Here is a 17,213-nt window from a genome sequence, read left to right on the forward strand (position 1 = left end):
AAAAAAAAACAGAACCCTAGAATTCGTCTATAAATAGTTCCCTCTTCTTCTTTGTTAAGGGGGGATTTTCTGAGTTTTGGCTTCAAAAAAGAAATGACCAAGCATAGGCAAGAAAAAATCAAAGCAGAATTTAAAACGATAGTGTTTATATCACTGAGATTTCTGGGTGCTCTGTTTGGAATTTGAGTTTCCATCGTAGCTTCGTCCTTGGTGGTGGAAGTCAGTTCAAGTCTCGTTGTCCCAACTTCGCTGCCTTTAAAAAGGTGAAATCTCTTTCTCTTTGGTTTAATTCTCTAGTTTATAAATCGATTTCTTTTCAAAGATTTTTTTCTCTTATGGCATTGTGAGATAGAAATTAGCATAATGTAATATTTTATTTTAGTTTATATTCATAGCAGTATGATTCTTGCTGGGATGTGAATCATAAGGTGTATGGAATTCTCTGTTTATTCAGTTCTTAAATTTTGTTTTGAATCTTAAAGCCTAAATGGGTGTGATTTAGTTGTTTGGGTTCATGTGTTAGCATCTTGTTGATATACTCCTAGTCTTGTTAAATTTTTTAGTTATTGTTTGAGTGTGCTTTCACTAAGTTCTCCTTGTTGTCTCTACTTTATCACAGTTTAACTTCTTAGTGCATCGCTACCCTGATCTTGTTCCCCTGAATTACCGCTTACTGTCTTCTCTGATTTTTCTCCATTGTGATCTTTGTTTTGAGTTTATTTCTTATTTGGCTAGCTCATGGGTTGTCTAAATTCCCTTTTGTGTCTCTTTTAATATCGATAATCCTTCCATGCTCATCTTGATTTAATTTTCCTACTTAGTATCTAGGTGTTTTCTTGTCTATACCCGATCCTATTTTCAGCATCGAGTCCTCTTTACCAAATGAAGCATGTATTTAGGTTAATTATTTATGTTTGATTTTAAGTCCTCGTTGTTCGGATACGTCGCTTAGTCCTTTTTTCCGGTAATCTGAGTAATGTGTGATGTTTGTCAATAAATTGTTTAGTTCTCATTTTTCTCCTGTTCCTAATTCGCACTAGCTCTAGGGTGGTTTATTGTTTAATTACAAGGTTTGGTGGTTTGTGTGTTGTCCAAGTACCAATATTAGTTTTGTCCAAATTTTGGCCTTTTCTATTTCATTTCATTTCTGGAAGTTGCTCCATATGCATCTAATCATCCCATTTATTTTAATAAAAAATAATCAAATCCATACATACTTTCATGCTTTGAGTATTTAGACGAGAATTGTCATATGTGGATCCTATTTCGGTGGAGTTTTCTACTTACTACTTCAAATTAGTATATAATAATAATAATTTTAAAATATCGATGTGTTAATGCTATTTTGTGGTTGATTGGTCTATAATTATTCCCAAGGTTTGGGACCATTCTCTTAGTTACTTAACTCTCTGCCTAGTCATTTTTCTTTACCCATAAGATTTTAGGATCATTTTTGTAGATCAGTTCAAACTAAGTTGGTCATAATGGAACTAATCACCCTTTTTTTTTGTGTGCATGAATCCTCCGTTACTTGGAGTCCATTGTGGACTATTTCCCTCCTTGCATCTCGAGTCGGGTCGAAGGCCAAATTCCTCTCCTCCCGAGTCAGCCAACAAAGAGAACATGTGTCCAAGGCGGAAAAACCAAAAAGATCCAAATACACTGATATACAGTGTGATACGGTCGATATACAGCCGTTGTATATGCTGTATATTGCAGCAAAAATGGGCCAAAAGCCCTCTTTAAATTTTCAGCTTTGTTTTGTATTGTAATTGGGCAAAAAACCCATTTATTTTTTGTATTAATTTGCTAGAGTTAGGACAGGTGAAATCGGGCCTAAAGCCCAAAAGAAATTCAGTTTTTTTATGATAGTCTAGGACATATACAAATGGGCTAAAGGCCCAAAACGAAAATAGGTCCAAGTACCGGCCCAGACGGAAAGAAATCGGACTTGGGCCCACATCTTCTCTTCTTTGTTATTTAATTGCTCTTACATGATTATTTGTTTGTTTAATTTTAAGGTTTCCAAAATTCAACTCCCCAAAAGATAACCATTTTTGAAATAATCACTTGTATTTTCCTAAAGAATTAAATAAACACTTATCTTATTACTTCAATTACTTTGAAGGATTTTTCTCAAGTAGTCCCTTATAATATTTCTCCTTACCCCCTAAAATAATTTCAACTCTTAAAGTCGGTTATTTTTTTAGTTAGTCAAGTATGCTATCTTTAAAATCGTTTAGTCAAATAATTAATTACCGGATAATCGCATGTTAGCGGGCATTTCGGGTGCTTTCAAACCCTTCCCAAAGTGCTAATATGAACCTCGAACCCATTTGAATATTTTCATTAGATTTTTTGTTTTAATCTTTTGAAAAAATAGTTTTCTTGATTTTTCTTAAAAATTAAGTGGCGACTCTCAAAATCAGTCTAAGTATATTTTTTTAAATAAAACATACTTTGACTCATAAGTTTTTATTAAATAAAAATTAAAGATCATCCCAAAATAGAGGTCGTTCATGCAAAAACATGATATAAGTACATATTACATGGAAAACGACTGATCCAACTATAGACAAATCCAAACATAAACATAATATTACCACATAGCGCGGTCTAAAGTCTTTGGCCAATCATATCATGGCGGATAACTTTTTGATGATGTTGGTGGTGGCCGTGATGGTTTTGGTGGAGGCTCAATAGGCTTCCACGAACGAGTTCGTCTCAAATTAGGATTTGGTGGTGATGGTGTTGGTACTCTTCCTCCACCCTTACTCCTATCCAAATAGTTTAGCCCTCCGGCCACGTCCACCTTGTCTTGAGAATTAAACAATTCATCGTAGGAAAATCGCCATAGGGACCTTGCTTCCACACTATGGATGACTAATTCATGAATGAACAAAAATATTAGTAGACATGAAATTATATGTGCCTTCATATTTGTGAGAATTATTGTAAAATTAAAGGAAACGTCCCTTCGCTCACTTTTTTGTCATTTTAATTAGATTATTGTAACTTGTGAATATATGGTAGACTCTCATATTATTATTTTCATTTTCCAGAGGATTATTTAATTAATAATGGAAATGTCAAACTAACGCGTTAACAAATTTATTTGCTTCTTTACTTGTTATAGTCATGGTTGATTTCACACTATAATTTTGGAAAAACTTGACAATCAAGAGAGGGATGGAGGGACATAAATGTTGAAGAGTCACGTTTGAACGTTCGATGAAAAAGGGATGGATGGTTTTGTCTTGGACAATTCCTTCCTTTCGAGTTGAGTTAAATTCGAGATTCATATTTTTAATAAGAACTGATTATCGATGAACTATCTAGAGTGTGTTTGTATGGAGGAATTTTCTTTTAAAAAATGGTTTCCAATTTTCACTTTTTTTTAAAAAATAAAATAAGTTCTTTAAAATTCAGAAAAACGACTTTATTTGTCAAAATAAAAAAATAATTTTAATAAATGACATTCTGCATTAGTTGTCTTGTTCCCACGCCCCCACCCAACCCACCCCGTCCTAACCCCAAAATCAACCCCAACCCTCCCGCTCATAGTGTTTCCCTAAATTATGTTTAAATGTTTTTGGGATAAAATTCTATACATATTTTTCAATTTGTACCAAGTTTTATTGTAGTATTTCAAAGTCGTGGAATATATTAATTAATTTAATTTTCAAAAAACAAAACATAACAATTACGTTGAAGCAAAAGAAATATCATGGTTTTAAGGGACCTAGATACCTCTTGAATATTGACAAAGATCTCAATTTCAACAAAAGAATGGCAAAGATGTTATAGCCAAACAATCAATGTACAATATAGTATATAAAAATACCTTTGAAAATATTGATCATCTCAATTAATAGTACAAATTATATATCTCACTCCCATAGTTTATTCAATTACAGGATAAATACAGACATATATATATATATATATATATATATATATATATATATATATATATACCACACAAATCTAGTCTCAGCCTGATCTAACTTGATGTTGATGATGGTGATGGCGATGGAAGAGGATTCCAACGAATTTTCAAATTAGGATTTGGTGGTGATGGTGTTGGTACTCTTCCTCCCCCATTATTCCTATCTAAATTTCTTAGCTCTCTAGACACCTTATGTTGAGAATTAAACAATTCATTGTAGGAAAATTTGCTTGCTTCCACATAAAGGCTACAATATGATTTGTCCACCATGATTAATAATTCATCATAGATGAACAAAGATATTAGTAGACATAAAATAATTAGATGTATCTTCATCCTTCCAAATATTATGAACTACTAAAGGAAAATAATGTCCCTTTGCTACAACTTGTGAATATATATAATTACTCTATCATACTTTTGTTCATTTAATGGAAAATTAGTCAAAATACCGCGTTAACAAATTTCTTTAATTTTGACTTTGTTACTTGTTAGTGTAGTTAAACAATCTTGTTTGTCATAGTTGATTTCACACAATAGATTGGATAAAATTTTCAATAGAGTGATAACTATTAAGATAGGAAGGGTCTGAGGTGTTTGGTACGATAAAAAATATTTATTTATCTATTATAGTCTAAATTAATCCAAACAACATACATCTAGAAGTATTTGCCTTACATCCTTGAATTATTTTATCTATGAATGAATTAAAATTCAACTAAGTCCTATCCAAATTAGGATTTGGTGGTGACTGTGTTGGTACTCTTCCTCCACCCTCACTCCTATCCAAATAGTTTAGCCCTCCGGCCACGTCCACCTTGTCTTGAGAATTAAACAATTCATCGTAGGAATAAAATCGTGGTAGGGATCTTGCTTCCACACTATGGATGACTAATTCATGGATGAATAAAAATATTAGTAGACATGAAATTATATGTGCCTTCATAGTTGTGAGAATTATTGTAAAATTAAAGGAATGTCCCTTTGCTCACTGTTTTGTCATATTAATTAGATTATTACAACTTGTGAATATATAGTGGACTCTAATATTATTTTTTCATTTTCCAGAGGATTATTTAATTAATAATGGAAATGTCAAAATAACGCGTTAACAAATTTCTTTGCTTCTTTACTTGTTATAGTCAGCCAATCTTGTTTTTCATGGTTGATTTCACACTATAATTTTGGAAAATTTTTACAATCAAGAAAGGGATGGAGGGACATAATGTTGTTGAAGAGTCACGTTCGAACGTTCGATGAAAAAGGGATGGATGGTTTTGTCTTGGACAATTTCTCTCTTTCGAGTTTAGTTAGATTCGAGATTCAATTCATTTCTTTAACAAGAACTAATTAATTATTGATGAACTATTTTGAGTGTGTTTGTATGGAAGAACTTTTTTCAGAAAATGGTTTCCAATTTTCACTTTTTTTTTTAAGGATAAAACAATTTCTTTATAATTCAGGAAAATGACTTTATTAGTCAAAATAAAAAAATAGTTTTAATAAATGACATTCTGCATTAATTGTCTTCTTTACTTGTTATGACATTCTGCATTGATTCTGCGTCTTCTTCTTTTAATTTGGCCAAAATTCGATCTCATGATATTGATTCTAATACATCTTATTAGAATCAAGCGCTTACTATCATACAAAAACAATATCTGATAGCAAAATTGTAACTTCATTATACTTCTTAACTAAGTCCGTCAACGAACTTCACATTCGATCATTAGTCTGACAAGAATTATCCCCGCCCCTCGTGAGCCTTGTCATAGACAACATATTAATGTTACCAAACACCAACTAGCTTACCTCATGGTCAATCTTTTTTATTACAATATATATGAGTCATGAATCAAAATACATAGTAACAAATCATCCTACACGCATCAATATTCATTCCAAATCTAAAAGCACTCACAAAAAGAAAAGAAAAAGTACATATGGTATGGGACATGATCTGCTTATAGATTTTGCAGAACTCAATTATTTTTGTCTAAAACTCTATATTTATATTAAAATATTCACTTAACTAATAGACCTTAGCAATGAGTTTTTTTTAAAAAAAATTAAAATTCTAGTTCCGTCTCTATCAACTCATGCATAGCTTGCTGGTACTTCCGATGGTGATGGTGGTGGTGGTGATGAAAGTTTAATATAAGCAGGAGGGACATGCATATGAGTTACCTTATTAGGATATGGTGGTGGTGGTGATTTTTTGTTGCCTCTTAACTCTCTAGCAACTTTAAATTGAGAAAATAATTCCTTGTATGAATTATCATATTGTTGGTTGGATCTTGCTGTTGTTTCATGGATGATCAAGGATATTAGAAGAAATATAATTATACATATTGCTCTCATTGTTTCAAATTTTCAATAGTAGTAAAGTAATGAGTTCTCTTTAAATTAAGTTATTACAACATCCCAATTTATACTCGCTAGTTTTAATTTAATTGTCTTGTTTTGATTTGTAACGGAGTTTTAGAAAGTAAATAAGAGTTTGGATTTTTGTGGTTTTAAAATTAAATAAAGATACGTGAGATATATCAAAATGTCTTTTAATTTTATGGTTTTAAACATATCACTTGAAAATTTGAGATTAAAAATTTGCCCAAAAAAAAGATATATTTTAAAAATGGATCAAAATAATTGTGACAAATAAATTGAAACAGTGAGAGTGCAAACTATTAATATAATGCCATAAAATTTTAAATTATTTCTATATGTATATGTAACTTGCGAAAAACTAAATTTCCTTGATACTTACGGAAAATTTTTATTATGTATGGGACATGTCATGTCATACTTGTATGAGGCATTGTTTGATTGACAAATAGACATGAATGATACTCATTTGCCAAGCTAATAAAGAGACATCTTTAAGTCCCTTTTTGTCATTTTTTTTGGTTTTATTCCCCTTGTCCAATATATTTTGTGTTTTAATTTTTTTAAATATTTTTTTCTTCTTTAAAATTATGTTAACCAAATCTTTTAAGAATTTTATTTGCTGATCTAATTACTTTATGCTTTTCTTTTTTTACGTACTGAATTTTAATTTAAATTTTACGATCATTATATAAGTTGTTAGTTTATTATTTTAATATTCTTTTTTCTATTCTATGTTACTTATTCTATTATAATAAATAATTATTTGAATTTTTTTTAAATTTATAAAATCAAGATATAAATAGTTTTTTAATCCTAACAATTAATTTTTTTAAAATTATAAAATAAATTTTGTAAAATTGCAAAAATTCTTTTAAGGAATAAATTATTAAAACTATTATTTGCATTTATAATTTCTTAAGGAACGTATAAGAAAGTAGATAAATAATATTTATTAAATTTCACCTAGCTTGAATTTTAAGAATAAAAATATCGTATAAATTGACGGAAATAATATGTATTTATGTTGATGTTTATGGATGCTTTTCGTTTTTGGATTTCATGACAATAGTATCAAAACTTCTGTAATTGTTTGTCAAGATCATTGATGTTCTTTCCGTTACTTATTGAAGAGTATTTGTGGATTGAAGTGCTTTTGGATTATGAAATTGTTGAGAGAAAAATAAAATAACTTATTAAATTTATACCTTCTTTATTTTTCATATTAATAATCTACTTTTTCTTTTACAAATTTCTTTAGAAATCATAAATAGAATAATAGTTTTACTAATTTATACCTTAATTTTATTTTTTGGTAAATTTATAAATTTTATTTATACTTTCAAAAATAATTAATTATTATAATAAAATAGAAAAATTAAAATCAATTATATCTTTGTAAATTAACAAATAATTTTATATAACTATTTTTAATAATATAATATCAATATCGAGATGAAATATAATATCAAAATATTAGAAATAGAATGAGTCCGACAAGATTTTTTGAATTTCACATTTTTCATGAATAAAGTTATTTAAGTGGAAGTATAAAATTTGGAAGAATTGTTAGAAAAGAAACCAAAGGAAAAATACAAATGTGCCTCATGCATGGTAAATCTTTTCATACTTGCCTAACAAAAAAAGTCGATGTAATGAAAGAAAATGTCAGACAAACTAATCAAACCTTTTAGACTTTTTAGTATATTTATCTACTACTCCCTCCGTTTCACAAACATTTTCTTTCATTACATCGACTTTTTTTGTTAGGAGTATATTATATTCTGAATTAATAAATTTAATTCAAATGTTTTAACTACTATGTCCCATCACATTTATTAGCAACTCGTTTTCTAAAAGTTGACTATTTGACTGTCAAAGTCTTGGTCACTATGCTTATTGAAAAACTATTTTTTAAATAATAAATAAGAAAGTCTTTTGAATTTTATAATTTTAAATATATTATAGTATTTATATAATTAGAAAAATTTATCATTAAGAAGAAAAAATTATTTCGTAATAATACCAAATTAATTCTTTCAAACCCGAAAATAGATCCATTTAGGTTTTTCTTTAAAGGATGACACCTTTATATTTTATCTTGTATTGATATTCGACTAATGAGTATTTGTAGTCGTTAGTGTGATAGGATAAATCTAGAAATAAACATAAAATTACCACATAGAACACATTCTAAAAAATTGTTTTTGTGTGGTCACGAAGGATATAACTTGTTGATAATGCTAGTGGTGGTGGTTATGGTGATGATGATGGCATAATAGACTTTGACGAGTTCTCAAATTAAGATTTGGTGATGATGGTGTTGGTACTCTTCCTCCACCCTTGTTCCTATTTTAGGCTTTTAACCCTTCGGTGACTCCCACCTTTTTTTGAAAATTAAATAAATCATTGAAGGAAAATCGCGGTATGGACAAAGACCTTGCTTCCACACAAAGGTTGCATGAAATTAAATTTGTCCACCGTTACTAAGTCATGGATGAACAAAGATATTAGTAGACATAAAATTATGTGTGCCTTCATATTTGTGAAAATTTTTGTGGCTTTAAAGGAATGTTCGCGTTGCTCACATTTTTGTCAATCGCATCATAACGTAGTGACTTTTAAATCAGATCATTTGAAAGATGATTATTATATATAATATTATTATGAACGAATATTGAATAATATAAAAATAATATTATTGTTAGTGTATTACAAGTTGCAGAAATGCTTACATTATCAACCTATATATTTTGGAAAAATAGAATCAACACCAAACCAAACTGTTTTGAGTCCATATTAAAACACTAGCTCTTCAAGCTTGATAACAGTATTGGAGCAATTATTTTTATTAATTCTTGTTCAAAAGTTGTTTTTAAAAAACTACAAAAGAAACAAAAATAAAAAACACTCACAATAATCCTGAATCCATCCTTCACACAACCAAATCTAAGAGCGCGCGCACACATAAAAAGGGACGTATAACATGTGCAAAGGGGATCTGATCGATCTACTTATAGAGATGGCGAGCGTGTGGTGCTCATGCGAGTGGGGTTACATATCTTCTTACAAATTCGACACAACTCACTAATTGTAAGCCTTTATATTCTTATTAAAAATAAGTTATCTATCTTTTCCAGAAATTCAAAATCTATAAACTCAAAATTATAGCTTCATCCCTGTCAGCTCATGTTCAACTTATTGGTGGTGATGGTAGTCTCGGAGATGGTGGTGATGGTGGCGGTGGAGTTCGCGGTGGTGGCATCATAGGAGGGAGATGCATATGAGATTCCTTATTAGATTGTGGGGGTGACATTGTTATTTTGCCTCTAATTAAACCAAAACCTCTTAGCTCTCTAGCAATCTTGTATTGAGAAAATAATTCCTTGTAGGAATTATTATATTGTTGCATGGATCTTGATGCTACTAATTCCACACAAATTAATTCATGAATGATCAAAAATATTATAAGATATGAAATTATACATAATGGCCTCATTCTTTCAAATAGTAATTAATGAGTTTTATGAAAACTAAGTTATCACAACATTCCTATTTATACTACTTTTGTTCATTTTCTATGGATTTTAAAGATCAATAGAATAATGTGCTAGCTAATCACGATTCAATAGTCAAAAAGGTCAAGAAAATCAACGTCAGAATTATATTCTTGAACAGCTAATAATGTAAAATAATCAGTACTTTTTATACTAGGTTAAATCCACTAAATAATTTAATTGATATTTAATTGTTCCATAGTTCCAACTTGTTGAATATTTTTTATAGATGATTAATAATAAAATATTTTTTTTATACTATAGTTCTACAACTTTCCCAAATTAATTTAATGATTTTGTCAGAATCCGTGACTTTTATTAGCACCTTGTTTGTGAAAAGTTGACTCTAAAGTCTTTGTCATTTTGCTTGTTGAAATTGAGGTCTTTTTAATTTGAGGGTTTTATCAATATTTCCTCCGTCTCTATTTACTTGTCCATATTTTCTCTTTTAAATGTCCTTATTTACTTGTCCATTTTGACAAATCAAGAAAGGACAAAAAAATTTTTTCCTATTATACCCTCATTTAAACTTCTTGAAAAGTTAAACTTCCCCCAACATTGATTAGTTATCTTGAATAAATTTATTTTGGAATCATAATTAAGAAGAGAAAAATTGTAACTTCACTATGCTAATCATTGTTGCCTTAATATGTGTGCAATTTCTAAAATTGATTTCATGTGATTGGTGTTGATACCGTTTGTTAGAATCAAACACTTAATATTTTGTAAAAAGTCATAGCTACTAGCAAAAACATAGCTTTATTTCTTAACTAAGTCTGTCAGCAAGTGTCATATTTGATCATAAGTCCGACTAGAGTCATCCAAACCCCCTTGTGAGCGTTGTCATAGATAGAATGTTTCTATTACACAACACTAACTAGCTCAATTTTTTTTAATTAAATACCACCCAAAAGCACATGCTTTATGAAACTAGCCTTTCATGGAGGATAATGTCACGACCTAAAAATGGACGTGATGACACTCGTCATATCCCACCAAGACAAGTCAGCCTAAAACTTAACCTTTACAATAAAATGCGGAAATTTTATAATCAACTCAAAAATACCCCCAAAATCTGGTTGTCACGTGTACAAGCCTCTAAGTATTACAATTGATTCAAAAGAAAAAACACAAGTCTCAAATGACCTTGTTTCTAGAATAGAACAAGATCATAAATAAGAGTAAGAAGATCTGCTGAGATGACAAACAACTACCTCACAAATCTCCAAGAAGCCTCGGAAAAGGAAGAGAATATATCACAAAGGTCCGGACTAGTAACCTACAAAAAAAATGTAGTAGCAAGGGGTGAGTACCAAACAACACGATACTCAGGAAGTAAACCTTTAAACACAAGCTAAGGGGATAGAATACGAGTACTCCTTACACCCCAACCGAACCTCCATAACTACAAACTGCATAAAACCAGCCCAGCCTAACAGTTCACAAGCACATATCTCAACAACAACATTCTAACAATCACATATTCTCAACAACAAGCTCAATATTCATCAATTACAACCTCCACAACTACAATCTGTATAAAATCAGTCAACTTAACAGTTCATAATTCACATAGGATACAACTCAATAACAACACTCTAACAATTACATATCTTCAACAACAAGCTCAATATTCATCAATCAAAGTTCCACAGAAAGGCACTCACAAGATCAACAAAACACAATATCAAGTTCACTAATGATAAATATGTGCAATGCAATGGAATGCAATGTCAAGTATAGTGATGCATATCTGACCTAGTGATACACACCCGCTGTCTCTCAGTCGGGGACCCATGGGGGACATATCGGTCCATGCATCCATCGCGGCGCACGATACGACCCTCGATAATAGTAACCATCGTGGCGCACGATAAGTCCCTCGAAATATAGTATCCATTGCGGCGCGCGATACGTCCCTCGAAATATAGTATCCATCGCGTCACGCGATACGTCCTTCGAAATATAGTATCCATCGCAGCGCGCGATACATCCCTCGAAATGGTACATCCTTTTTAATTTCTTATTCTTTCACAGTTCACATAACACTTGTCACAACCATGTCTCAGAACAATACAAATGACATGTTCACACAAATAAAGAGGAGATGACCATTTTCATAACATTGCACAATTCACTACAACACAATCATGATTCAACAAGTCTTTCAAACCATTATCAATTCTCAACACATCACACACAAACAATTATCACATTGCCTTTTATTACCCCTTTTTCATCATTAGAATTAATCAATGTAGACAAGTCCACCCATCACCAAGTCTCATTACCCCAAACACATATTACAAGGAAATACACAAATTTCATACACTTAACAAGGGTTTAGAAATCCACTTGCCTCAAATAACCGAACAATCACTCTGAGACTTAAGCCGTTGAGCTTCCAAATCAATGCAATCTATTCAAGTACTTATTCACAATAAGATTTAGAAACTAACAACACTCACATTACTATAGGTTTAGCCTAGACCCAAAAACTCACCCAAATTCATAATCAAGTTTCTGAGTTTCAAGCCTAGGGTTAAGCTTCAACTTCTCCAATATCATAAGTCTAATGATATTTATATAGTTCGGTATCCCAATATTTAATTACCTATCTCAATATATTAAATATATAATTTATAATATGATACTTAAAATAAGAACAACTAACTATGAAATCTAATCGGTCACTCAAATTCATGGCAGAACCATGAAAACTCACGAAATCCCAACAAATTATCCATTCCTGACAATGATTGAATACTGCCATTAATAACAATCACACTCACCATATTTTCACTTCAAATTTCCCTTCTGTTAAACCCCAATAACGTATTGACAACTATTCAATTCTCACCCTTTTGATTTATTTATTTAATTTATGTTTTCAACCCAATTAACAAAACTATACTACATGTTCTATTCCATTTCAATCCCACTATAGAATATAATAACCTAAATTGTAATGTAACAATAAGAAAGAAAATAAAAGAAGAATCTAGAATCGATGATTTACGAAAAAATAAAGTAATTTGCAGACCTACTAGTCTGCATCCAAATTTTCTAATGTATATTGGATCATATCCCCAGGCAATCATAGCCCATGATTAGATTTTTAAAGCAACCAAATAATTATAAAATAACAAATAATCCTAAAGTAGGTAAATCAATTAATTTCATGACTTCAAATCAATTCCTCTTTCTCTTGCTACCCATCATATACTAACATTCCTATATATATATATATATATATATATATATAATAAAAGGGAGTTTAGGCCCAAGTATAATATATACAAGATCGGGACTTTTCCCAATCTTGAATATTATTTAATATACTTGTGGGACTTTTAAAAGGAAGTTTATACCCAAGTATAATATATAATATTCAAGATTGGGGCTTTCTTGAATATTATATATTATATTTATTATATAGTAGAACTTGGGCATAAACTCCCTTTTAAAATAATATAGAATGTATATATATATATAAATGGAAAAGTCTCAATCAAGGAAGCAACATATATCATTTACAAATGACTTTAAAAGCTTTAAAATATTTAAAAGCTATATAATAAAATACACATATCATTTTAATATTACCAAAAAAGTATTATAAATAATAATAATTAACAACTTAAAATATCTGAAAGACATTTTAAAAGGGTTAATTTTGTAATTTTATCCATATCACATAAATTAGGATAAAGTGAATAGTAATGTACATTATTTCAAAGTTACATAAAAATATTATAAATCACAATAATTAATAACTTCAAACATTTTTAAAAAAATATGAAAATTTGGATGACTCTTCAAATTTCATTTGTGTCACATAAATTGAGACAACAAAAATAACATATATTGGGTCCATTTTAATTTATTTGTCTTATTTTTTTTATATTTAAAAATTGTATAAAAATACTATAAATCATGATAATTGACAACATAAAATATGTTTTGATAAAAAAGACAAAAAATTCCACTGATTCTTGAAGTGAATCTATCGTAAAAATACTATAAATCATGATAATTGACAACATAAAATATTTCAAAAGTGTTGTATGTGGGTAGTCTTATTATGCCTTAAATAGCGTCAAAGAAAGTACAGGTTTGTGATAAAAAAACTTATTCCTTTATCCACACAAACAATCGCTTCAAAAACTCGGTTATTAGCCTCAAAATATACCATTTATATTATTGGGCCCGTGCATAGCACGGGCAACATTATCTAGTATATTTATAATATTGAGTGTTCATGCAGGTAATCAATCAACAATTTTCCATTTATGAGAATCTCATACCTGCACTCGTTCGTTGACGCCGCCACAGGTCAGTTTTCTTTCCGCTCCTCTTTTATGTATTAAAAGTAACATTCCTATTCACCTATTTTAATATTTCAGATTGGGTCACTGGGGTCAGGAGTGGGTGGTTGGGAGGATTGAGTGGTTATGAGGTGGGGGTTGGAGCCGTTTGTTAGACACTCAATGTTGATCCTGTGCAATATGGATTAATTAACTATATATCGAGCTTCTTCAACTTCAAACAACATATATTATTTTTATTAACATTTTGGTTGGTAGCGCTATCTCTACTGCAGTAACTCTATCGCTTAATTTTGAAGAAATAAATTCGTTAAAATGGATTTTTCTCGAAATCGACTCATCTAACATGTTCATTACGTAGGATCGAGCTTCCAACGAATTATCTAATTAGGCTTTGGTGATAATAACAATGTTGGTACATTTTATTTTTAATTCTTGTTCAAAAGTTATTTTTAAAAACAAAAGAATCGTGATACATAATAAATTCACTCACAATAATCCTGAATCCATCCAACCACAACCAAATCTAAGACTCGCAAAAAAAAAACATATAAAGGGAGACTCGCTCTAACTTATATATAGTGATTGCGAACGTGGTGCTTATGCGAGTGGAGTTACATCTCTTACAAATCACTAATTTTCAACCCTTCTACATTTGTATTTAAAAAATTAATCTAGAACAAAAATCTACCTTTTTCAGAATTCAAAATTTATAAATTCAAAATTCTAGTTTCACTAATCCCTGTCAACTCATGTTCAACTTATCGGTGTTGATGTTGGTGGTGGTAATGGTATTTGCGGAGATAGTGGTGATGATGGCGGTGGAATTGGTGGTGGGGGCTTCATAGGAGAGGCCGGACGCATATGAGATTGCTTATTAGATTGTGGTGGTGACAATATTGTTATTTTGCCTCTAATTAAACCAAAACCTCTTAGCTCTCTAGCAATCTTGATTTGAGAAAATAATTCCTTGTAGGAATTATTATATTGTTGCATGGATCTTGATGCTACTAATTTCACACAAACTAATTCATGAATAATAAAAAATATTATAAGAAATGAAATTATACTTACTCTCCTCATTTTCTTTCAAATAGTAGTTTTATGAAAACTAGGTCATCACAAAATGCCTATTTATATTACTTTTGTGCATTTTCTATGATTTTTTTTAAGTATTGATAAAATAATACGCTAGCTAATCGTGACTCGTGAGTCAAAAAGGGTCAAGAAAATCAATGTCATAGACTCATAGTTATATTCTTGAACAACTAAGAATGTAAAATAATTAGTGCGTTATATACTAGGTTAAATCCACTAACAATTTAATTTATATTTAATTGTTCCATAGTTCCAACTTGTTGAATATTTTTATAGACGATGAATAATAAAATATATTTTTTATGCTATAGTCCTATCACTTTCCTGAATTAATTAAATGATTTAGTCAGAACCCGTGACTTTTATTAGCAACTTGTTTTTTGAAAAGTTGACTCTAAAGTTTTTGTCATTTTGCTTGTTGAATAAAAAGGAAAAAAATATGACTTTTGAATTTAACTTCTTTCAAGGGAAAATAAATTAAAATAATTTATTGTAACACACTTAAACCTTACGGGGTTTTATGAGCCCATGGATTACAAATCAAATCTTTGGTCTCTCATTTGTGATTTGTACACACACATTGATCAAAAGGCAAAACGACAAAGAAATTTTATCATTATCACTTTCTATTCTTCGAACAAAAAAAATTGAAAGTGTAAAAATAGATGTCGTGTGCGTCTGATTATTATTATTTTTGCTAAAAATAATGCACTTTTTCTTCAAATATCATGTAACGGTTTTTCTACTAAAAATCGCTCTCATATTATTGGTGTTGATATCACTTGTTAGAATCAAACGCTTAACTAAGTCTGTCCATAAGCATCATATTCGATTAAAAGTCCGACTAGAGCCATGCCAGGCATCATATTCGATTAAAAGTCCGACTAGAGCCATGCCAACACCCTCGTGAGCGTTGTCATAGATAGAATGTTTGTATACATTACCCAAAAGCAACTACGTTATCTCATCCTCAATCTTTTTTATTACAAAATATATGAGTTTATGTTAATAGTACAAAATACTAAGATCAACTCCAGTAAAATAATTACATAAACATAAAAAAAAAAAAACACACACACACACAAAAGCACATGCTTTATGAAACTAGCCTTTGGGTGGTCATGGAGGATAATTAGGCTTTGATGGTAACAACATTTATTATATTTTGCTTGTTCATAAGTAATACATTTAAAACAAAACAAAAAGATGAATCAAAATACATAATGTAATAATAATCCTCTTACAAGCATCCTTAATCTTTTATTACAAATCCAAGTATTTTATATTAAATACAAATTCAATAAGTAAAATTTAGAATTCATAAATTCAAAATTCTAGTTTTGCCCGTGTAAGCTCATGAATAACTTGCTGGTACTTTTGATGGTGATAGTGGTGGTGGTGATTTATAACGATAAGCAGGAGGGACAAGCATATGACTTGCCCTAGTAGGATCTGGTGGTGGTGATGGCGCTTTTTTGCCTTTTAAACCTCTTAGCTCTCTAGCAACTTTAAATTGAGAAAATAATTCCTTGTAGGAATTATCAAATTGTTGCATGGACCTTGCTTTTGCTTCATGGATGATCAAAAATATTAGAAGAAATGAAATTATACATATTGCCCTCATTGTTTCAAATTCTCAAATAGTAATGAGTTTTCTTGAAAATTAAGCTATCATAACATCCCAATTTATACTCCCTATATTTCAATTTAGTTGTCTTGTATTGACTAATAAATACAGAATTTAATAAAGTAAAAAAAAATTGAATCTTGTGATTTTTAAAGTGAAGTTATATGTATAAATGTACCAAAATGTCTTTTAATCTTGTGGTCTTAGATAAATTACATTGAAAATCAAAATTAAAGAATTGTCAAACAAAAATAGTAGGACAAATAAAT

General features: G+C 30.1%; 1 long non-coding RNA gene across 1 annotated transcript in view; it reads right to left on the reverse strand.

Moving 5' to 3' along the window:
• LOC125854423 (uncharacterized) overlaps positions 1 to 17,000 on the reverse strand; it is a 24,391-nt gene extending 7,391 nt beyond the window's left edge. The window contains exon 1 of the long non-coding RNA XR_007445402.1: positions 16,877 to 17,000. This is a non-coding gene — a long non-coding RNA (uncharacterized LOC125854423). The remainder of the gene's footprint in view (positions 1 to 16,876) is intronic.
• Between the last annotated feature and the right edge of the window lie 213 nt (positions 17,001 to 17,213).

Source organism: Solanum stenotomum, chromosome 2 (genome assembly GCF_019186545.1).
Source record: "Solanum stenotomum isolate F172 chromosome 2, ASM1918654v1, whole genome shotgun sequence".
NCBI lineage: Eukaryota > Viridiplantae > Streptophyta > Magnoliopsida > Solanales > Solanaceae > Solanum > Solanum stenotomum.